We start from the raw sequence: 24,083 nt of genomic DNA on the forward strand, positions 1-24,083 counted from the left end.
TAAAAAAGACTGCAAAGATACATAATAAATATTAATATTTGTGTCATTACGGGAGCCTTTTATTTGTGTTTTGTGCGATGACCACGTATTCCCTTTGTAAGAGAAGGAATAACAGACTATACCCTCTGTGGTCCTGGGATCTGTCTCTTGTTCCGACGGGGTGTGGACAGAACAGACGAGGGACACCCTTCCCCCCTTTCCAACTACCTGCCAACCTCTTTTCTAGTCACCACCTCTGAAACCACCTCCGCCATTCTCAGCCTCTGAGACCGGCCAGCACCATTTTTTTTTAACCTTAATTCTTCACTGCTGAACAACCATGAGCTCCCCAATTCGCCAGAATTATTCCACCGAGGTAGAGGCTGCTGCCAGCTGCCTGGCCAGCCTGCCTCTGGGGGCCTCCTACACCTGCCTCTCTCTGGGCTTCTGTTTCGACTGTGACCATGTGGCCCTGCAGGGCATGGGCCACTTTTTCTGAGAGTTGGCCGAGGAGAAGTGTGAGGGCTCTGAGCTTCTCTTAAAGCTGCCAAACCAGTGCGGTGGCCACATTCTCCTCCAGGACATGGCAAAGCCTTCCCGAGATGAGTGGGATGAAACTCAGGATGCCATGGAAGCCCCTTGAACCTGGAGAAGAACCTGACCTGGGTCCTCTGGAGCTGTAGGCCCTGGGTTCTGCCCGCATAGACCCTCAGCTCTGTGACTTCTCAGAGAACCACTTCCTGGGTGAGGAAGTGAAACACATCAAGAAGCTGGGTGGCTACCAGACTGGCCGGCCCCCAGGCTGGGCTGGGCAAGTATCTCTTTGAAAGGCTCACCCTCAAGCATGACTAGGACGTCTTTGGAGCCCAGAGGCCCTTAAGGGGCCCCTCTACACTTGCGTGGTATCTGGCTTTTGCCTGAGCCTCTCCCTGAAACCACTAGACACCCTTTTAACCACCTGGAACCATCTCCCATGCAGGGGACCAAGTGGAAACAATAAAGTTTTGGGGCGGGGGTGGGGGGAGAGAAAATAATCTAAAGTTACTTTTAAAAAGAGGTGGGTGTGGGTTTGCCCCTCTGTTGTTGCCAGTAAGAAGAGCTCCCCTGCCCCGGCTGGTGTGGCTCAGTTGATTGGAGCATCATCTTACAACCAAAGGGTTCTTGGTTCGATTCCCTGTCAGGGCACCTACCTAGGTGGTAGTTTTGATCCCCACCTGGGGCACGTAGGAAGTCGACCAATCAGTGTTTCTCTCTCTCCCTCTTAAAAAAAAAGCAACAAAAAATGTCCTTGGGTGAGGATAAAAGAAAGAAGGGCGGCTCTGATCTTTAATGACACAAGTGCCCCTGTCACAGGGCTCAACAGTGTTCCGAGCACCTTTGAGAATGCTTTGCCTTCTCTTCTTTTCTGAGGCAGCCAGGGTCTTTAAAATTTTTAATTGTAAACAAGGAAAAGGTAGCTAACAATTTTGTTCCTATTTGGTTCTTTACATTTTTGGAATGAGCATGGATAACACTTTTGGAAATTAGGGCGTCCTCCTTATCTTTTTGGATTAGAACACCACCTCCAGTGAGGATGGTGGCACCGTCCGTAGGATTGAGGTGAGCTAGACGGAAGATGGCGTCACCCTTTGCCTTCTGTTGGGAGCCCGGCCCCTGCCTCTGCTCAGGGGCTCTCCTCTTCTGCACCCTCAGCCTTTCCTCCACGTCAAGTCGTCGAGCTGCACCCTAAGATCTGTGCATTTCATGATGTGTAAAGTACACCTCAATAAAGTAGTAGAACACACACACACGCACACACACACACAAACACGCGCGTGCGCGCGCGTACGCACACACACAATGCTCTTCTTCCTTTCTCTTCCTCTCTTTGGCCAGATTTGACAGAGAGCTTGTCTATCCTCTTTGTCCTCAGTTTGTCCCCTTCTGCTCCCCTGTGAGCCCACTGCTGCATCGCCAGTCTCCCTCGTCCACCGAGAGGCTCGTGCGCTCTGCGTTGTGAAGTCCCAGGCGCCCATCCCAGGGGTCATCTTCATTCTCTTGGAGTGTTGGACTGTCCTGCTTTCCAGAGCCGCTGTGTCTGGGACCCATCTCTCAGCCATCCCAACCTCTGTCCAGCCTCCCTTCAGTCATGGTGCTGTCCATCTGTCCTTCCAGTAGCCATCTGTCGGTCCCTCCATCCCACCTTGTGCCAGGGCCACTTTTAAAAATTTAAATGAACATATTTTTTTAGATGGTTAGAGTTACAGAAAAATTTTGAAGATTGTTCCCATATACTCCCCAACAATTTTCACTGATTAGTAACGTCTTAAATTAGTACGGTACCTTCATTACAATGAATGGGACATTACTGATACGTTATTATTCAGTAAAATCCATTCTTTATTTAGATTCCTTAGTTTTTACCTGGTGTCCGTTTTCTGTTCCAGGATTCCATCCAGGACCCTGTATTACGTTTAGTTGTCATGTTTCTCAGACTTTCCTTGTTTTTGATGACTTTGATATTTGTGTGGAGTGCAGTTAAGGTATTTTGTAGAATGTCTCTAAAATGGGATTTGTCTGATGTTTTTCTCATGATTAGACTGGGGTTGTGGGTCTTTGGAAGGAAGACCACAGAGGCAAAGGGCCATGCTCCTCACATCCTGTCAAGGGCTGTTGCAATTAACAGAATTTATCACTGCTGATGTTGACCTTGACCATCTGGCTGAGGTAGTGTCTGTCAGGCTTCTCCACTACAAAGTTACCCCCTTTTCTGCTTTCCATTCCGTCTCCTTTGTAGGAAATCCGTATGTGCCGTCCACAGCTAAGGAATGGGAGTTAGGCCCCATCTCCTCATGTTTCTATATAATTTCTATGGAATTCTTCTGCATGGGAGATTTGTCCCTTCTCCCCCATTGTGTATTCAGTCAAGGATTTATTTATATCAGTATGGACTCATGATATTTATTAGGTGCTCAAGTTATAATTCAATGCTTCTGTATTTATTTATTTTTTTGCTCAAATCGTTCCAGTGTTGGCCACTGGGAGCTGTTTCAGTCAACTCCTTTGTCTGTTTGACATACTCCCATCATTGTGTGTGTGTGTGTGTGTGTGTGTGCGCGCGTGTGTGTGTGTGTGTGTAAAATACTTTCATACTTTCTGGCACTTCAAGGTGTTCCAGGTTCCTCTTGTATATTTCTTGCTCCACATTTAGAATTGGCCATTTCTCTAAGGAACCCTGGTTCTTTTTATTGGAGAATTGTATTAGGAACAAAGACATGAATGCTAGGTGTGCTTGTTGCTACTGGGATGTCATTGTTTCCAGGGTCTCCGAGCTGACAGAGCAAGGACATATGTGTATGTATACTAACCTGTGTATACACGCATACCTGTAAGATTTCTATATGTAACCACCAGTATCTGTATTAAGCTAACCATGAGATCAAGCTGATGTTTCCAGCTCTCATCCATTGTCACCTGGATCATCTAGCCTCCTCCCTTTGCACATTTGTAAGCTCTCACTGCGACAGTGAGAAGTCTGTGGTTCCCATCGCCCTCCGTCTGTTTGCTTCGTTGCTCAGTTGTAGAGTACATGTGGAGAGCAGTATCAGAGTTCTTCTCCCAGACTCCCATGGGAGGTGATTTTACCAACTAGATACAGGGCTTATGTGAAGTTCTTTCTGTCTTTGGTCTCCTAGACTCCTCTGATTTCCAGTCACTTAGGTGAGTGCCTTTTCCCCATACCTCATTCAGTGAGGTTGTTTCCTACATTTGTAATAGATTTGGATTGTTTTGTCACATTTTGCATTCCATCCTGGGGTCCCCTACTCTCCTAAATCACTTTAAAAATTTGCATACATAAGATTTATTCTTTGTGGTATAAAGCACTATGGGTTTTGGCAAATGAATAGTGTCATGGACCCACTCTTACACTATCATGTAGAGTAGTTTCATCCTCTAAAATACCCCCTGTACTTCTCCCTCTGAGACCTTGACAATCACTGATCTTTTTACCATAGTTTACTATACATTGCCATAGTTTTACCTTTTCTCAAATGTCATATAATTGGGACCGTATAGAATATAGACTTTTCAGAGTGGTTTGTTTCACTTAATAGTGTGCATTTAGGGTTCATCTGTGTCTTTTCATGACTTGGCATTTCATTTCTTTTTATAGTTGAATAGTATTCCATTGTATAAATAAATATACCTGCTATAAAGGTTTTCTGGCAGGCTCTTGTGTGGATTTAAGTTTCAGATCAGTTGGGTAACTGTGCCAGAGGCATATTTAGGTCCTAGGGCTAGAACAGTGCCACAGAGGCAAAGCCCTTGTGCTCCAAAACAACACACAAGGAAATCGTCATGGTTTCAGCTCATGAGAAGTACCCTGAAAGAAATAAGACAGGCTAATGGGAGACCAGGAGTGAATGAATGGCCAGGTTGGTGGGGCCAGGAAGGGCCTCTCTGAGGACCTCAAGGGTGAGAGGTGATACCCACTGCTCAGAGGCGTGGGAAGATAAACTTTCCTGCCAGGGGCTCAGTTAATGCTGAGACCCAGAGGCAGAATAGACCTGGAATTGGACAAGGGATGAGGGACAGAAAGAAATATGAGATGAGATCATGAATGAAAACATTTAAAAAACCCCTTTTTCTCTTTGACTGATGTGGCTCAGTATGTTGGGCATTGTCCCACAAACTCAAAGGTTGCAAGTTTGGTTCTGCTCAGGGCACATGCCTGGATCGCGGGCTCGGTCCCCGGTTGGGGGCGTGTGAGAGGCGACTGATTGATGGTTTTCTCTCACATCCATGTTTCTCTCCCTCTCTCCTCCTTCCCCTCTCTCTAAAAATAAATAAAATCTTTTTTTAAAAATGCACCTTTTCCTTGTAGTATAACATACAAAGTGCATAAATCCTAAGCGTACAGGTTGATGAATTTTCTCAACTTGAGCCAACCCTGTATTAAGAAACAGAACGTCGCCAGCACCACGGGAGTCCCAGCGACACCCTCTTTCCATCCCTGGCCTCCCATCCTCTCCTTCGTAACCTGATAGACGTGGCCTTTTCTTTTTTTTTTTTTTTAGAATTTTTATGTCTGTTTCTTCAACATTAAGTGTGTGAGATACACCCACATTATTGCATGCCATTGAGGGTGTTCATTTTAATAGCCATAGAGTATTCCACATGTGAACACACTGTATTTATTTCTTATCCATTCTGCTTCTGATGGGCATTTGAGAGGTTTCCAGTTTGGGGTCACTCTGAATTGAGCTGCTGTGAACATTATTACACATGTCTTTTGGTGAACAAGGGTCTATATTTCTGTTGGGTTACACACATAGTTATAGGGTGTGTTCAGCCTTCCTTGATATTCCCAGACGATTTTCCTAAGTAATTGTACTGACCTGCATTCCCATTGCAGTCCTGAGAGCCCAGTAGTTTTGCATCCTTACCAACACTTTGTACTTTATTTTTTCCATTTGACCATCTGTTAGGTATGCAGTGGCATTACATTGGGGTTGTAATTTGCATTTAGGAGGACTAGTGAAGTCCAGCCCCTTTTTATATGTTTATTGACCTTCTGTGTGTCCCCTCTGTGATGTGCCCCTTCAACTCTTTTCCCATTTGGTGGCGGAGGGGGGGCGGTGGGGAACCCTTTGGATGGAGTTGTCTGCCTTGTTCTTACTGATTTTTATTTTTATTTTTAATATTTTGTTTATGTTATTACCGTTGTCCCAGTTTTCCCCCTTTGCCCCCCTGCTCTCCCATAGTCAACCCCACATGGTTGCCCATGCCCTTGGATCCTTCATATATGTTCTTTGACTAGTCCCTTCACCTTCTTTCAGCCAGTCCCTGGCTCCCCCAGCTCCTCTTAGAGCTTTCAGTCTGTTACTGATTTTTCTATCCCGGGTGCTAATTCTTATGCATACATAAGTCTCTTGTCAGAAACGTGTAAGTATTTTCTCCTACTTTGTGAGTTGACTTTTTCACTTTTTTAATCTTTAGTGCTTTTTGATGAACAGATGTTCTGAATTTTGTCCAGTTTATCAGTTTAGTTTCTCTATAGTTAGTGTAATTTGCATCCTGTTTAAGAAATTTTTGTCTGATCAAAGGTCATGATGTTCTCCTCTGTTGTCTTTTGGATGCTTCGTTGTTTTATCGTTTATATTTAGATCTGCGATCTGTCTAAAATGGATTTTTGTGTATGGTATAATGTAGGCAACAAGATTCTTTATTTTCCCACTAGGATATCCAGTTGACTCAGTGTCATTTATTGAAAAGATCATTCCTCCCCACTGCACTGCAGTCACAAACCAGGGGACCTTGTATATGTGGGTCTATTATAGCTCCCGGTGAATGTGTTCTAATGTTGGGTGGGGCCCTGCTGTTTTTGCTCACTATACTCCATCTCCATTTCCTGGCACAATGGCCCATTGCTATAAATGGTGAGTAAATATTAGCTAGCTGATGGACTGGTCTGAACTTGTCGTTAGGCATGAGTACTTAAAATACCTAGGCTCAGGCTCAAAGTAAAGATACTCAGATTTCATTCTAGAGAAGACTTCACTTGCCTGGTTATATTTTTTCAACAAGCCCAAATACGGTTTTGTATTTGGCTGCTGGCTGAATGCCTAAGGAAGGCCAGTCACCTTCAGAATACCCCAGTATTAGCAGTGCACTTATTTAGCCATCCAGACCCATACGTACTTGACGTAGGCCTACTATGTGCCAGGCATAAAATATGACTCTGAAATAATGGATTCTTTTCCTAGTTTCTATTTTAATATTAGGACATTTGTGTTTCTTTCTTTATAAGTTACGCAGCGCAAGGAGAGTAATTTTTAGAATTTTCTTCTACTTCTGATATAACTTCGTTCCTCAAGTATAGTTATTAACAATTTTTTTTTATGTGACAGTCTAGGGGAACAGGCAACAGGCCTAAGAATTAGAACCTCTATGTTGTTATCAGAATATTTCAAAACATAACCCTGCAAAAGAAAGGAGATTTTTATTTTTGCACATTATTTTATCTAGTGAGTGCAATGAGCAGTTCAATGCTTTTCTTGTTTTCAGAACTTAGTGTCAGCTCAAAGACCACAGTCAGGGAAAAAGACATGTATTTTCCAGAGGTTGGTGTTATGCTCAGGAGGGGCTAGTGTCCTGTCAGATGCGGTGCAGGTGGGTTGCATGCTGAGTGCTGCGGTTGGTCGTGGCGCCTGTCTATCAGGGAGCTGGCCTATCAGGGGATCTGGTCATGGATGACTTTTTCTGGCTGCCATCTTGCCCCGTACAGCAGGGCCCTTGTTCATGTCAAAGGGACTCTCTGCTCCTTGTCTTTCTCAGGGATGTGGAAGAGGAGTGACAGTGAGGGTAGATACCCCAAGCTGGGGCCGCCCCCCAGCATTTCCAGCTGGGGCTGCCTCTGCCAGCTTCCTTGTCACTGTTGCCTGTTTCTGGTGCTCTCCAGGCCCGGCTGCTCAGAGCGCTGTGTGGGCTCTGGGAGAGCTTGGCCCCTGCCTCAGGGATAGGAAGGGGCCTGGTAACAGAAAAGGGTGTCTGTGCAGTTGACTCCTGTGCACAACAGGACTTTCCTATTATTTAATGCAGGCTCTGTTTGCTTTATTTTTTAGTTTGTCTCAATGGAATGTTTTCTGTATTGGGTGAAACCTCACCAGCCTCAACCATTTGGACCACAGTGCAGACCCTAGAAGAAAGCAGGGTGGGTGCCTTTGACAACGTAAGGGCCCGTCCTGGAGTTTTTGTCCTTTATTTATTGCAGAGAGCCATAGGCTTTTTTTTTTGTTTGTTTTTGTTTTTTGGTCTTTTTTTCACATGCAATTTTTTTTGGTCTTTCTTTCACAGGCAAATTTTTAAAAAAATTTTCAATTACAAGTGACATACAACATTATATTAGTTTCTGGTATACAACATAGTGAGTTTGTTGATTCTTACTTTCGCAACAATTCTCCTAAACTTGGTTTTCTCACTTCTTAGTTCCCCATGATTTAGAAGCAGCAAACGAGGTTGCTAGATGTGAGTAGCAGGAGAACCTCTAGAAGTGACAGCTGACACCCTGACAGTAAGGGGCTGACAGAGAATCTATAAAAAGCTCAGAAGAGTTGAGCCATTTTCTATAAGATAGAAAGAGCCCATGCATGTCGCTGGCCTGCAGGGTGGTACGGAGCTCTGGGACGTCTCCTCACTGGGCTGACCTGAGTCATTGACAAGATATTGAATTGTATTGGTAGCCTCTGCCTCAGAGGGCAGGCCCATGAGGGAGACATTTAAAAGTTTTTCAGAAAAAGAATTTAAATGTTGGTTATCTGAAATAATTGCTTATATGGAGCCATTGTTTTCCTCCTGATACTAAATAAATAAAATAATTCTCCCTTTCTCTCTGTCTTTCCTTCTCTCTTCCTCTCTCTCTCCTCTTACTCTGTACCCGCTTTTGACTTCTTCACTTTCTCTATCCCTTCCCCTTCCCACTCTTCTGTATACCCACTTCCTCCCCGCCCCAGTCTGTCATTTCCCGGACTGCTGCCTTCCTCTTCTCCTTTTCACTTTCTCTTCTACCCCATGTCCTCTTGAACATAATACAGTTCTCCATTTTTCTTTGTCTGTGAAACACATGAATGCCCAGTGAGTTTCTGGTAAATGTTTAATAACCAGCTCTCAGGAGAAAACGCCCCCTGTTCATAGCATTTGCCCATTTCCTTGGTATAAATACTCCCATTGTCGTTGATTTCAGGCCACCATTGTGAAGCCACCCAAAATGGAGCAGTAACAGTGTTTCCTCCAAATGGATACAATGGACCTAAGTAACCTCAAGAACATACATAAGATGGAAATGTAGTAAAATTGGTAGAAAACAATATTTTGAGTGTTTATTAACTTTGTTTTAATTATAATTAATTTACGTGTATGTTTACATGATTTACTTTTTAATACTGACCGGGTTGAACCGCTGGTTTGTAAAATTCCTGAAAATGTAATAGTCACCTCTCTGGTGAGCTACCACAAGTCAGCCCCAGCACACCGTTACACACAACCAACACCTTACAGCCAAGGGATGCCTTGTCCTCTTCTTCGAGGATAACAACCCGAATTCTATAAAAGAGTCTCAGAAGCTCACAGTTAAAAGAGGTCATCTGTCCTGAGCCCTCCAGCTGACACATTAACTCCATCCACAGCCCGGTGGAAGGGCAGTCCAGGGCCTCTGCTGCTCAGATTTCACACGTCCCGATGCAGAGCTGGTGACTGATGCACGCATTTCAGGACTCAGGGAAGTTCTTCAGGCTCCAGACCAGGATTGGAATTTAATTTCTTCCTCCTGTTGCTCTCTAATTTCATTTTCATGAAAATTACCAATTCCTAGTTTCATAATTTAGCACAGGCATTTTATTGGTACGGACTGCTATGAAGGCCACCAAACCATGTCCTTCAGTAAAATCAACAAGTGTTTACTACCAGTTATTAGGTGGTAGTTGTTCAGAATCTCTCCTATTTTTTTTTTTTTTTTGCCAAAGAATTTATTTTACTGATTCATCAGCCATATATAAAAGACATTCATTATATAGGTTTTATATAATTTTATTACATTTCTCTCTTATCTATGCTCTTGAAGTTACTTAATTTATTACCTGGTTTATTCATTCACAGATATAAAATACAGTTTGGGGCAAAAGTAGGTTTAACAGTTGTATGTGAAACCAAGTTTATTCTGGTATTATTATTTATTATTGTATTATTTTCCATACGAATAACTGTAAACCTACTTTTTGCCCCACCCTGTGTATGTATATATAGTCATTATATGATACCTTTGACTCTTTGAACTAATGACTCATGTTACTGTAGGCTGGAAATAGTTGATTCCCTTGGGCCAGTGAGACTAGACAGCTTTCTAGAAGCTCCCTCTAACCCTGGGCATTGGTGCTTTTATGACGAGGCGAAGCTCTTTGGTGAAGCTGCAGTCTTGGGTGTGTTTGCTAGAGCAGCAGACCACACCGGGCCCGGTGTACGAGGCCCGTAGTGTGGGGGGAAGGACACAGCCTGCAGAGCCAGGCAGCCCTCTGTCTAAAGCCCATCTCTACTGCTCACTAGTCGGTGACTGTTTTTCGTTTGGACTTTTGAGAGCTGATGTTATGGATATTTCTTCGTTCTTTAAGAAGCCTTAGTTTAGTATGGGCCTCAAGTGAGAAGATAAAGTTCTTTGGAAATGCTGTCTAACACCTCTCCTGGTGGGCAAAGTTGCTATAACAGGAAGCAGTGGGTGTGGGGTGGGGGAGCTCTGTGTGATGGATGGGCAGATCGCTCGTGACGAGGAATGTGAGCATGGTAACTTTGGGGGACAGTCGGGGTACTTCGCATCCCTAGTAGGCCAGATTTGTCACGTGTTTGGATGTGGGCACAGGTCATGTTCCCACATGTGGGGCTTGGGTGTCTCTCTGGTCTCCCATCAGCCATATTCTGGTCTACGGTGCTTAATGAACTCATCGCCTTAGCACCAAACCAGCGCGTGCCCCAGCTTCCCTCTCATCATTGATGGTGGGATGAATCACCTCTAAACCCGGAGTGGTTTTTCATTCTGAAGTAATTTTAGATTTACCGAAGAGCTGCAAGCGCAGCACCGAGTTTTCCCATGTCGCTTTCACTCGGCCTCCTCTAATGTTCTCATCATCACAGGTGCAGTACTATTAGCTAAACTGCAGAGTCTTTATTCAGATTTCCCTGGTTTTTCCACACATGCCCTTTTTTTTTCTGGCCCAGGATACCGCCTTGTAATTGGTAGAGCCTGTCCTTGAGTCCTTCTCTCGTTTTCTACCCGCTCTTTGAGCCACCTAACCCAGTCCCTTGCACCAGCCCTTCTCTTCCATTTCTCTGACCAGTGCCACGGCCCTGCCCAGCTCCCTACCGCTCACACGTGGACCCTGGCACATTGTTATCGCACTCCTGTCCCCAGATTCTCCCACCTTCCTTCGAGCTGCCCACAGCTGCCAGGTGAACCATCGGAGAAGGGATTCTTCTCACGTGACTCCGATCTCTCCCTGAATGAGGCTCCTTTCTTACCTTCCAGTGTAGCCTTGCACCACTTTCCAGCTTCCACTTCAGCCTCTTCCACAGACAGATGGCTCTCTTGGCAGCATCCCTAACACAGTTGGTCACCTCCAGTCATACTGTGTGTCAGGGACTGTGTTAAGCTCCTACGCGCTGTATCTTATTCAGTCTCCAGGACAGTATCTATGAGGGGATCCAGTTAGGAAACCGAGGCTCAAAGACAGATAAATATCTGGCCACGGATGGTTTCACACAGCTAGTATGTGGTTGAAGAAGGGTTTGTGCAGAAGCTGTCTGACTGCAGACCTTAGGTTCTTAAGCACCCCAGTCTCTCATCTCAAGTTCAGGACGGCTCCGCGAGCTTTGCTCATCCTGTTCCCAGTGTTTTCCCCAAATCCTCCTCTCAGTGAGGATCCTCTCCAGCCTCTGAAGCCAAACTCTGACCCCATCTCTATGATGTTTGTAATTTTAGGCTGAAGTCAACCTGCTTACCCAGCACTTCTTATTATGTATAAGTCAGTTAAAGATAAATGCTATAGCATCACTCAGCTGGTACTTCTATGCCATCTGAGGCTTGTTATGTGTATGCATCTACCCAATTTGACTGGAAGGTCCTAGAGGGTAGGAACTTTGGTTTATAATATACTCTGTCATTCAAAAAGTCCAGCAGATAGTCTCTGTTGAACAAGTGTGTTTTAAATAAGTGTGATTTCTTGGAATATCATTTGATAAATACTGGGGAGTGTTCCCTTTTGGTCTCCTTCTATTTGAAGCAGCATCAATGGCCTGCCCATGGCTTATGGTGCTGCCCTGACTTTTAATCCCTGTTGACCATAATAAGACCATAAGCAACCATAAGAATAGTAACTCATGCAGTGTTTACTGTGTGCGGGGCTCTACTCTACGGCCGTCCCTGCATGAACTCTTCATCCTCTTAACAAACCTATGAGATGGCCGCTATCGCTAAGTCCCATTTAAAAGGGTGGAGCCCAGGCACAGGCAGGGTCAGTCACGCACTGAGAGCCACAGAAGAGCTGGCAGAGCAGGAAGGAGTGTGCCCATGGGCCAGGTCTCTTGGATCTGCTCCAGTGGGGTCTTTGCCAGAGGAGGTCACAGGTGGTCACAGACCCCGCCTTCTCTTCTTGTGAAATCAGCGCGGTCATGTACTAAGGATACAGAACGTTGATATGATGAGTATATTTGGGGGAAAGTGAGTTTGTTAATGTTGTGAGCCTTTATAAACATTTAACTCATTGCTCTTCAGGACTGCTTAGCAATGTCCTTTGTAGCGTGTTACTTCAACAGCAAACAGCACAGATGAAGGCGGCCCCAGAGCCTGGTGCTTGTCAGGGTGACATGTCCTGGTCTCCCCAGGACAGAGAAGCTCAGAACTCTCACTCTGTGTGTTCTTCCCCTTTGCAATGTTTAGCCATTTTGTACCATCTAACCAATGACCCCGGTTACTAGGTGACCACAGCACTTGGCTGTTGACTCTGCTGCACTTAATGCTGGTGTTTTTCTTGGCAGAACTGGTTAAAAGAAAACCTGACACCATGCCCCTGGTCTGTTCTGGGGAGTGGCCTCAGAACCACAGTGCAACACACCCACGGGGGTGGTTTTAACTGCCACTTGGCTTGCTGGTCTTAGTTGCGACACTGAGTCCTGAAGTTCCTGACGGCCTCTTTCTGGTAGCAAGATCTCTCCACCTGCACACTCAAGTCACAAGTGGCTCCGCTAGCGAATTCAGACTCCACTGGGGCATTTAGAACACCGGCCAGCAGTGCCTCTGATCTTTTTACTTCCTTGTGAGTTTATCCTTTGATTGATTTCCTGTGTTTCGGGGTGAAGGAGTTCTCAGGATTGGAGTGCGCAGGGAGGAGGCTGCTGGGCACTACCAGGGGCTGGTGTGTGGAGCTCAGGGGGGAGCCCACGTGGCGCTTACAGCCCGCCCTGCTGGCTGGTCGGACCCGCGGGCCTACAGGCCATCCCCTCTCTCCAGGGCACCATGGCCTCCCTGGGTTATCAGGGCAGCAGTTGCACCTGAAAATCAAGCTTGCCCTTGGCGCAGTTTGTGTCTGGCTTCTTTGGCAACTGCCTCTTGTCCCTGCCTCTAGTTTTCTGCTTCAAGGCAGCACCTTCCTGTTTAAAGTGAACTTTCCCCCCTAGTTGTAGGTCTTCGTGCCAAAAGAACCACAGAGAAGCAACTTGTGTTTCTGTCTCTGCTGCCTCATTTAACGTTGCAAATAAGTTCAGCTCAGTGCATGTGACAACTTCCTTCATCCATTGGAAGGAATTGTTCTTTGTCTAATTCACTCCTGACGGTTTCAGAGATTAGACTGGTGTGTCGGGGGCCAGAGAGTTGTTATGATCATCTTCAACTCGTTCACACTCTTACGCCTCCCTTTCAGGCCCCGGAAGTGAGATTTTTCTCTTACTCTGTTATTGGCAGTGAGGCCCATGTAAGGAGAGGTGCCTGTCGTTGCTACAGGTGTCTGGGTTTGGCAGAGGGCTTGAAGGAGTGGCTGAGTCAGGGGAATCCTATTCACTGTGTGGGCGACTTTGTGGAAGAGACAGAGGGCATATAGTAAGGGACATGGCCACTCCGGGAAACAGGAAACAAGACTGCTGGGGTGAGCTGATTATTTAAAGCAGGTCCCATTGGGCAAGTGATGTGGCCTTACCCCATGTGTCAGCTTCCTGTGTTCCTGTCTTCATGTGCTATGTGCTGCCTTCCCTTGACCAGAAATTCTAAAATCTGTGTTTCCCAGCCTGCAAACCTGACCCTGGTTCCCGACAGATGTCATGCTGGGTGGTCTTGCTGTAGACGTTTTAAAAGCTCCATTGCCCCTGAATAGGATTGAGTCGGTGTTAACATGTAGCCCACAGGCCTTTGCCTGCCCTGTTTGGATCAGAAAGGGCAGGGCACGCTTCTCCACAGGTCCAGGAGCACGAAGAGAGACCACTTCTCTTCCTGTTGTTGTTTTTGGGAAGGGTTCTGCAGAGAAGAGAAGGAAAATGAAGTCATAGTTTGAGCCCATTTATGGGTCTCATTTAGTGGTGCTTTTGGGCCAGGTTTATATTGGGAAGGGAATTATCTTGGTAGATAAAGAAGTGGAAATTCTTGCCCCTGTGCCCAAGGACTGGACCCTGTCTATTGACAGCAAAGAAAGCCAGCCAAGGTCATGTGTGGAGTGCCCAAGCGGCTGTGCAGCTAGCTTTTGTGAAGATGTAATGGTCTCACACCTAGCCAAGACTTCCCTTCTTTCACTTCACTTCTTTTGAGACTACTCAGTTGCCTGTTTCTCCCTGGTACAGGGAGGCAGAGGGCGGGCAGGGGAGAGTTACCTTAACTGGGCCAATCAGACCTGTGTCAGAACTCTAGTGGCCAGTTCTGCCCAAGGACTCTCCCAGTGAGCAGATGAGGGCAGACTTTCCCCCTGGGCAAGGAAGATGAACTTCTCTTTGTGGTCTGTGTCTTTCCTCTTTGCTGTACTGTCAGCCTGGGTTGTGGTATAAGTATCATCTCGTTATTCATCTGTGTAAGGTTTTATCTCACTCACAAGTGGGCTGAGTACTGTGACCGTTACCTCCTAGCGGGCTTTGTGTGTGCGCGCGACTCCTGGCTCCCGGGGTGGCCCCATCCCCCCATCTGCCTGTACCACGGCGCTCTTGTACAGAGGCTTTGTGCCGCCCCAGTCTACCAGTATCCTGTGATCAGCGGCTGGCCCCACATGGAAGGGTATACGGTGACCTGTCTCTGGCCCACCTAGGAGCTGTGGTGGAAGGTCTGGACTAATGATCCAGCTGGTCTGTCTGATAATCCAGCCCATGTGGGCGACTAGAGGAAACCCCCAAGTATGGGCAGAGGAGCGTGTTGGGGGGCCCCGGGAATGATGGAAGACCCATGTGACTTGACAGAGGGGGCAAGACCAGCTTGAGAATCTCAGGAGACTCCAGGCTACAATCGGAGGGGAAGGAGGTTACAGAATAATATTTGTCATTCTCCTAATATACATGGCCAACCCTTGAAGTTCTTTAATTTACATAAACTAAACACAATGGATGTATAGACCTTACTGGAATTATCTCAATCAAAGAGATAACTGTGTCTAACCTAAACATAGTAACAGATACGTTATCTTGACTGCTGTTTCCTCTTTTTTTTTAAATCATTAAAGATAAATTATGGCTTGGCTTTCAAAATTATCAAGGTGATACAAAATACAGTATCAGAAATACTAAAGAGGATCTTTTTGCTATTGGTGATTGTGTTACTTTGAGTGGAAGTGATAATAATCTAAGATGAAGAGGTAGCTCTAGAGCTTTGGTTTGTCCATATATCCTGACCCGGCTTAAGGAGATGTGGAGGCAGCTAGGTCATACTCTCTCATAGGCAGATTTTCAATCTCACGGGTAGGCTGAGTTGAGTGAGAGGAACCCCAGCTTCTCCCTTAGGAACTAATGGTTGGGTTTAAATTTAGCATTAAGTGGTATCTGCTTTTAACTCAAGGAGACCTGTCTTCAGAAGTACCATTTTTTATCCCCTTTCCTTTTGTTGACTTACCGGTAAGTGGCTGGCTGCTTCCAGGGAGGCTGCCACTCAAGGAGATGTCCTTGAAAGGCTCGCCCAGCCTCGCGTGGCCACAGGCTCCTCCATGGAAGGGACTGATCTAGGGTGTGCTCTCTCCTCCTTTCTGCTTTAGGCTTCAGGTCGTCCTGAGAGGAGACATTTTAACAGTAGATGGACCATGTTAATAATCTCGTCTTGAATATTTAACTGTTAATTAGCATCATCCTTTTTCCGTTACTCCAGCTCTTCTCTGTTACGCCATTTCCTGTTTTTCCAGGCATCTCACTTCTCAGATTAAAAAATGTTTTTTTGTACATATATGTATTATGCTTATATTTTAATCAGGAAAAGTGTCCCATATGAGCCTGGCATTCTTGTTTCTAAGTTGAGTACGACGCTTTGTCCTTCCACCTAACCGCAGCGTGTGGGAGAGCTCGGCCGCCGTGGTTCGCACGGAATCTCTGTGAGCGTCTTCCTGGCAAACAGCACACTTTGTATCTTTGTTAAGAACTTTCAGTAATAGACTTGATGCGTTTTTTATTTGGGGCTATGGCAGGTTTTCTTTTTCATTGCTTCTCTAATTTGAGACTTGAAATAAAATTCCTCTGTCCAGTAAATGGTTTGTGGTATGCTTATCCTCTTCATCTCCTTCCATGGCAATTGCTAGATGAAGTAGGAAATTAAATGCAGGGCTAGAATGAGAATTAGTATTTTTGGAAATGCTGAGTTTGACATGGGCTATGTTGCTATTGTTTACACATAGCCGAGTGTAAACAATATTTAAGAAAAGCAAGACTTAATCTTGTTACTTGACTAAATTCAGCCTGATCATTTACAATTCTAAAAGTCAGTGATAATAATCAGCTCAGTGTATCAATCTGGATAGGCTAGGTTATGCTACAGTCAAGAGTGACCCAAAATTTCAGTGGCTTATAACAACAAAATTGTGTTTCTCAGTCATGCTATGTATCCAGAGTTGGCTGACATGGGTGTTCTGCTCCACATTGTCACCCAGGGACCCAGGCCAATGAGGCTTTGTCAAGACACATGCTTCCATGATTACCAAAGCAGGTCAAGGGTCATCTGAGGCACCCATTGGCTCTTAAAGCTCCCAGCAGGAAGGGCATACATCACTTCTACCTCCCGGTTTATTGGCCAAAGCAAGTCCCACGGCTGCGTCTGCCTTCAGAGGGGGCTCCGACCTCCCCATGTGCCAGGAAGGAGCCACCAGAATAGTGTGCCTAATTTTACCATCATTCCTCAAAAGATTGTTTCTTGCCACCTCTTTACTGTCATTTGAAATAATTATTTTATTTCGTCAGGGAGAAAGGACATTAACCCCTGGAAGTTTAGCAAATGTGGTTTTCCTTTGTGATTGTCTTTCAGAGCCCTGAGGAACAATTTTCCCAACAACTTTGAGGGAAATAACTGTGCCATTTGTCTAAAGAGCAAACATGCTCGGTAATCTAGAGCCAGGCCTTGCAGGCACGTGGTTTACTCAGGAAGCCCTTCTGTTAACTCACTCGGTGCTTTCGCTGAGCCACTTCAGTGTGTTGAGGGTTTATTTACATGGGCTTTTTTCTGGCTCATATGTGGCTTGTCATTGTATGAATAGCTCCATGTCCAGAGGAAGCTAAGCCAGCGCCAGGGGAGTAACCCCTCTGGTATCAGCTCTGAGCTAGGAGCCGGGGCCCCATGATGACATACTTAAGTGGTGAATGACTGCAGGTTGAGAGGAGGAGGAGGAAAGGTAAGTGTTGTGCCAGAGAACAAGGTGAGGGTTAGGCCACTTGAGAGCAGGCCTGGGAGAGCCTCTCTCAGGTGAGGTGGGAGGGCTGAGAGGTCTGCTAGCCCGAGGGAAAAGGAGGGGCACGGTCAGAGCACCTTGTGGGCCAAGTCGGGGAGTCAGCATTTTAAGTTTCGGTAAGAAGTCTTTGAAGCAGGGGAGTGAGGTGGTCAGATTTGAATTATTGCTGTGACTATTACAAAAGTTTATGTAAGAAAAGTTCAGTGTGAAAATGTATACAACTCGATTTTTATATCATAGTAAACAGGTGCTGTGGAGAGAGGACCTGTGGAAGCAGTTATTACTCTGGTGAATAGAGTCATTGTTTGTACTGGTTCCAAGGCTCCTAACGTGATGATACCATTTCCTCGTATTACCATTGCCCAGTGTTCTGCTGCCCAGTAGTTGCTGTCTCCATACGCTCATATACCACAAGACTCGTAAAGGGATCAGATCCCCACAATATTCCTTGGACATGTCTGCCACCAGTTAATTTCAGTGATAACTTCTGGTCCACAATTTTTCTTCAACTCAGGAGGGTGAGCCATGTTCATGGTGTCTCCTCGGCGAGCTCAAAGATGCCTCGCAGGGAACAAAATTACTTGAATTTTTTTCTGTTTGTTTAAGTTATATTTGATTTATTCACTATTTTCTTTATATTTTCCTTCTTGGTCTGATTCATATTTCCACAACTAATTTCTATACACAGTTTTTCTGTTTTAAATTGAAAGTTATATTTCACATTGAATGACCACATTTAAATCTGACCCTTTCCAAAATTTTTTACTCACACAGAAAATTCAACAGTGTGAAAAAAAAATCAAAATAGAGTATTATACTCTAACATATACGCAGTCACTGTGAAGAAAGATCTATTTACTATCGGGGTTTATTTATTAGGCGATGACTACAATTTGTTTTCATGTCAAAATTTAACTCTGTATTATGTACTTAAAGCACTAAGGATTTCTAATTTAGAACAGATTCATCTATTTCTGGTTTTATGGTGAGATAATCGACTTACTTGAACGTTTCTTCTTGTGGTAATAGCTTAATTAGGCGGTAGACAAAGCTTTACACAACACATTCTGAAACTACAGCTGGAGAGAACTGCGAGGCCCAGGCCAGGGTGCTGAAGGCGGGGATGGGGCGGGCGGGCCGTGCCAACGCTTTTTTTGGAGGTAGGATTAACAGAGCTTGCCAACGGATGGGTGTGGCATCTAGCAGGAAGGTGACAGTAGTCATTTGCTTAGGGCATACCATCCTGGTAGGTAGATGCCCCTGGGAAATGACAAAAGAAATCAGAAGCTTGATTGGTAAAATTAAGCTAGAGTGCTACCTTCTGATGTAATTTTTTTGCTCACTGAATTGCTCCTCCTTGGAGTTATTTTTTTGGCTATAACTAAAGTGGGGTTTGTGCGATCCTTTTCCTCCAAAGTGCCAGATGAAGAGTGAGGTCTCTCAAATGTTTGAGGCTACTCACCATCCCCCACGCCACCTACTTCTTAATGTATTTCTTCCTGTGGACACAGGCACAAGTGCAGAGGTCTTAGCGCCACAGAGCAGATTGCGGTGTTCTTTGATGTCTTAACTGACATCCTCGTCCCATTTTTCATGGTCACAGCTATTCGATTTGAGGAAGACACTGGTCTCTTGATTGGATAAGGAAGACATCGGGTGTCCCTGATTGAATTTAACCAAAGCTCTGGTCTTCTTGTGGAGGACCGGGGAAACACCGAGCCTCATCCGCCATCTTTTACACGGGAGGGATTTCTGGTGATGGCTAAGCTCATGGTGTTGATGTTGATCGTGTTAGCTTTTCTTCCAGTGGGAACGTTTTCTGACCTCACATTCTAAGGGTGCTCCCATTTGGAACCTTAAAAACCTTTCTTCAGGCCAATGTGGAATGTTTTATTATCAAGTGTGCCTTTGGGTAGAGTTTGAAAGCTGTAGACACTTTAACACCAACAACCATGGTTTGGAATCTTTACCTGGGCTGGTTCTGTACTGAATCCAGCCCCTCCTTTAATTCTTATGACTTATTCTTGAATCACATAGATCTGTTCTGGATTGTAAGTCCCCCGCCCCATCCTCACTAACCCCCAAACAGAACCCCTCCAGGAAACTACAGGAAGGCAAAGTCCAAGGCTGTCACTGTTCATTAAAACCTTCCAGGCTCTTAGTCTGACCTTGATTCCTCATCTCACTTTAGGTCCAACTGCCTGACCCAGGACAAATCATATGAGCTCTCAAAGTCTTCATTTCCTCACTTGTAATAATAGCATCAGCTACTAGGGCTGAGATGAGAAGTAATTAAACTCTTGATTGCAAAAGTTACTGACACAGTGTCTGGTTCAGTGATCCTGATAAACATTAACTATTATTGTTTTGATAAAAGAGGACTGTCTGACTCAAATTTGCACATCTTGACCAGGCCTAGGACTGTACTTTGTGGTAGCTTGTCTTTTACACAGGTTTGCAAAAGAAAACAAACACAGTGGCTCTAAACCACTGATTCAAAGCTGATTTATGGTTCAGGAATGTTGCCTCTTTATATTAACCAAGGGACTAAACCATTCCCACTCTGGGACTGACTCACTAATTCTTAGAGGGTATAGACCAGGTGGGTTGCTAAGCAGTCTTCTGGGCAGAGGGCAATAATCCTTAAGACTTGCATAATGCAATTCCCATGTTGAGTTCTGTAAGCAAAGGCATCTCCCAGATCTGATAAAGAATTTGAATTGAAACTAATCTTTTCTCTGGCCCCGTCATTTGTTGATTTCCTCAGACTCATAGCAGCTCTCCTTGATGAAGCACTTCCTGTACGGCAGGCACTGTGCTAGGGCTCATGTTTAAGGGGGGAAGGGGAAAGAGGAGAGGGGATTAGGAAGTACAAATGAGTAGTTACAGAATAGCCATGGGGAGGCAAAGTACAGTACAGGAAATGGAGTAGCCAAAGAATTTATATACATGATCCATGGACATGAACAAGGGTAGGGGGTTGCCTGAGGGAGGGAGTAGGGGGCTCTGGGTGGAGGGGGGCTGTACCAGTGCTGTCTCGCTTAGTGACTGTGACTTCTGTGTTGCTTTATCCCACGGCCCATTCTCAGTCCTTACCCCACTTGCAGGTTTGACACAGTCAGCCTCCCCTCCCTTGAGACATGTTTTTCTTCATCTGGCTTCCCAGGCACCAAACTCTTCCCATTCCCTTTGCTGGTTCTCTCACATTTTTCTAATTTCTACACATTGGTGCCCTCAGGGATTAGCCTTCAGACCTCTTCTGTGATCTTCCTACTTTCCACCCTTGGGGTTCTGTTTTTAGTCTTGTGGTGTAAGTTGCTATCTGTACACTGATGAATCCCAAATGTGTATTTCTAGTCTGTACCCCTCCACCAGACTTCTTTCTTATATATTCAACTGTCTCCTCCACATCCCCGCTTGGATGCCTCACAGGCAGCTAAACCTTAACTCATCCAGAACCAAGCTCTCGTCATTAGCCCCGCCCTCCCCGCCCGACCCCCTGCTCTCTCAGCCTGCCCTGCTCAGCTCATCCCGGGAATGGCAGCCGCGCCCTAACAGTCACTCATCCTCCCCTTGTACCCTATATTCAGTTGGTCAGCAAATCTCATTGACTTGACCTTCAAAATATACCCAGAGTCTGACTGCCTCTTCCTTGGTCCCTAGCACCAACTTCTCTTGCCTGGATTATTTTAGTAGCTTCCAGCTGCTCTCCCTTCTTCCTCCTTCGTCCCCTACCACTTTATTCTCAACACAGAAACTAGAGCGATACTAGTCATATAAATCAAATCATGCAGCATGTGTCTACAAGATCTGCCTGATCTGACCCTCCGTCCCCCTCATTCTCTCTTCAGCTTCCATTCCTTTCCCTATACTCCTGCCCGCTGGCCTCCTTGCTCCTCAGACACGCCATGAGCCCATGAGCGTTTCCTCCTCAGGGCTTTCCAGCTTGCCGGTCCCTCTGCCTGGAACATTCTTCCTCGAGGTACCTGCGTGGCTCACTCCCTCACCTCCTTCACAGCTTTACTCAAAATGAGCCTTCTACTATCAACTTATTTTTGGAATTGCAACACCCTCAACACGTCCTCTTTCTCCTCCCCACTTTAATCTTCCTTATAGCACTTGTCTCCCTCTAAGAGTATTTTTGCATATGTAAGCTCCAGGAGGGCAAAGGTTTTGTCTGTTTTGTTTATAACTGTATCCCCAGCACCTAGAACAATGCCTAGCATATAGTATGCACTCAGGAAATAGGGATGGAATGAATGTATCCCCCAGATGTTTATGTATGGTAACTATGCACAAAGAAGAGTGCTTAGAATTGGGAGGGACACAAAAATAAATCAGACACGTACAATGCCCTTGCAGTGTTCTCCATAGCGTGACGAACGACATGCCCGTAATACCTACTTTTTACTGTCATTAAGTACCTTGGCCATATGAGGCTTTAAAAGAGAGAGAGGGCTGCCACTGCCAGCTCTTTGTTCTAGAAGGAACTGTTTTAGGAATCAGAGTGATCTTGAGCTGGAATGTGAGGTGTAGGTGGTGACGGGACGAGGGGCGGGCGCTCAGTGTGGAGAATGAGTTTCTTGGTTTTGCAGTTTCATTCAAGCCCTCAGACTCACTTGGTGACTCAGATGAGTCCATTGCTGTTGCAATTTCCTTTGTTTCTAAGTACGCTGTGTCTCCCTGGTGGGGTCCTGAATGCCCCACCCAGGGTCCTCACAAAGTGCAAAAATGCAGTGCTGGCGATTTGACCGGCTGCAGGATTAGGCTGATCCCTTTTTTATTTTTCTCACCCACTTTGTGGCCTTGATCTGGATGTGGTTATTTAATTGTCTGTAAGACCTGGCCCAGCTTGTTCATGTTGTACCTGAGTGCGTTACAGGATGACACGGGCACAGGACACTTGGTTGGCCTTTTAGCGAGAAGGAAATAGACCCTATAATATCCTGAGGGTTCAGTTCTCTTTTTTGGCAAGTGTCTGTTCTTAGTCTCTTGTTTAACGACAAAGTAAAAATCATTTCTGTAGGCTGCCACCGGCAGATAGGGGCCAGGCTTTGATTCATGGAGAAAAGGAAGCTCTGGGGTTACCAGGTCCTGTGTTCGCAAACTTGTGGCTCATCTGAGCCACCTGGGAGCTTTTAAATGCCACTCCAGGCCTCCTTAGTCAGCCTCTCCAGAGAATAGGCCCAGTGATCTATCCTCTGTTTGTATAAAGAAGCTGACTGTGAGGCGGAGGAGGGAGGGAACGCCCCATCAACGCCCCTGGCTCACTTGGATCTAGGAAGGACATTCCACGGCAGCCCATTCTGACTTCAAACAGCTGTTCATGATAAGAGCTCAGTTCCCATTTCCTTCAACTGCCATCCCTGTGATGTGGCTCCTCACCCACTGTCCTAAAAGCCTCCTTACCCTGGCTCTCCTCCGATACTTCAGCAGATGTTTTTTGAATGTCTGGTTTTCTCGTCTCCTTTTTTCTCCAAATCCCTCTTCTATTTTGATTGCCTTTTCCTTATCCCGCTCTCCCCTCCCCCCGCAATGTTTACTGAAGCAATTCAGAGCCCTTCTGAGGATTTGGACAAAGCTTGAGCCAAGATTTATCTTTGTATTGCCTACCCCTGTTTGTTTTCTGTTTAAGGAATGTGTACAAAATGATATAGGATTTTTAAGTGGTGTGTGTAACTTAGTGAAGGGAATCAGATAATGTTTCACCACCATTTGTATGTCAAGTACAAATTGGTTTTTTTTTTTTCCATTAAAGAAAGAATTGTCCAATTGTCTATCAAGCAACAGTTTATTATCCTAGGATGGTTTTTTGAATGTTATTTTAAAATGATGAAATAACTTCCCATTTAAGGTATTTTACATTGTATTAAATTACATTGGCCTCTCTTCACTCTGAAATTACTGATCCTTTTACGCAGAAGGAGGCTGGCTACCCTTGTCCCATATCTCTGTTAGCACATACAGTTCTGTCTTTCGTTTCTCTGATAAAATGCCTGGCTGGAAAGTGTAAAAGTTGCTTTTACCATTTGTTTCATAATTTAAGACCCTGTTTGTTTGTTTATTTAAATTGCTTGGCAGCAGATGTTTGCTATTCTTTATTCTTTAGCAGCTCAATGAATAAAGGGGGTAGTCCACTCAAGTACCTATGCACGTTCAATACAATTATTGACGTGGAATTCAAAGGTGAGATTGAGCCAGTTCATAAATATAACAATTGATCCAAGAGGCTCTCTGTTCAGGATGAATCAATCAATGAAGGCAAGACTTATAAAAAGAATTTATCTCCACTTTCCCTTTGGGTTTTCTTTACATACATACCTAGGGCAGTTGCTACTTATAGCCTTTCTTATATAACCTGCGTAACCGTCTCATCTCCAATTCTCAATTTCAAGAGGAAGTTAAGTACTCATGCAATTATGTGAGTTCCTCTTATTCTTAACTTGAACATTCTAGGAAATGTATTATTGGTAGTTTTAGGCTTTAAACATTGTACTTGGGAGAGAACTTCAGTTTATTCACTCAGTAAAAAAATTCACTGTGTAAGTATGGGGGTTGGATATCACGCAATGTACGCTATGTACAGGGGCTGCAAAAATAACTGAAACACAGTCCCTGTCCTCAAGGAGCTGTTAGTGTGCTGGGGGGTGGAGGCCACAGATACACATCTTGAGGGGTTTTAATGTACAATGACTG

The 24,083-nt window shown here is 45.1% G+C and overlaps 1 protein-coding gene and 2 pseudogenes across 1 annotated transcript in view; 2 read left to right on the forward strand and 1 right to left on the reverse strand.

The window, feature by feature from the left end:
* PPP1R14C (protein phosphatase 1 regulatory inhibitor subunit 14C) overlaps nt 1–24,083 on the forward strand; it is a 67,804-nt gene that overhangs the window by 13,005 nt on the left and 30,716 nt on the right. The window lies entirely within an intron of this gene.
* On the forward strand, nt 320–831 carry LOC129067844 (ferritin light chain-like; annotated as a pseudogene).
* On the reverse strand, nt 13,919–17,920 carry LOC129067891 (small nuclear ribonucleoprotein G-like; annotated as a pseudogene).

Source organism: Pteronotus mesoamericanus, unplaced genomic scaffold, assembly GCF_021234165.1.
Source record: "Pteronotus mesoamericanus isolate MK-2021 breed Mesoamerican mustached bat unplaced genomic scaffold, CSHL_Meso_final contig_20, whole genome shotgun sequence".
Taxonomy (NCBI): domain Eukaryota; kingdom Metazoa; phylum Chordata; class Mammalia; order Chiroptera; family Mormoopidae; genus Pteronotus; species Pteronotus mesoamericanus.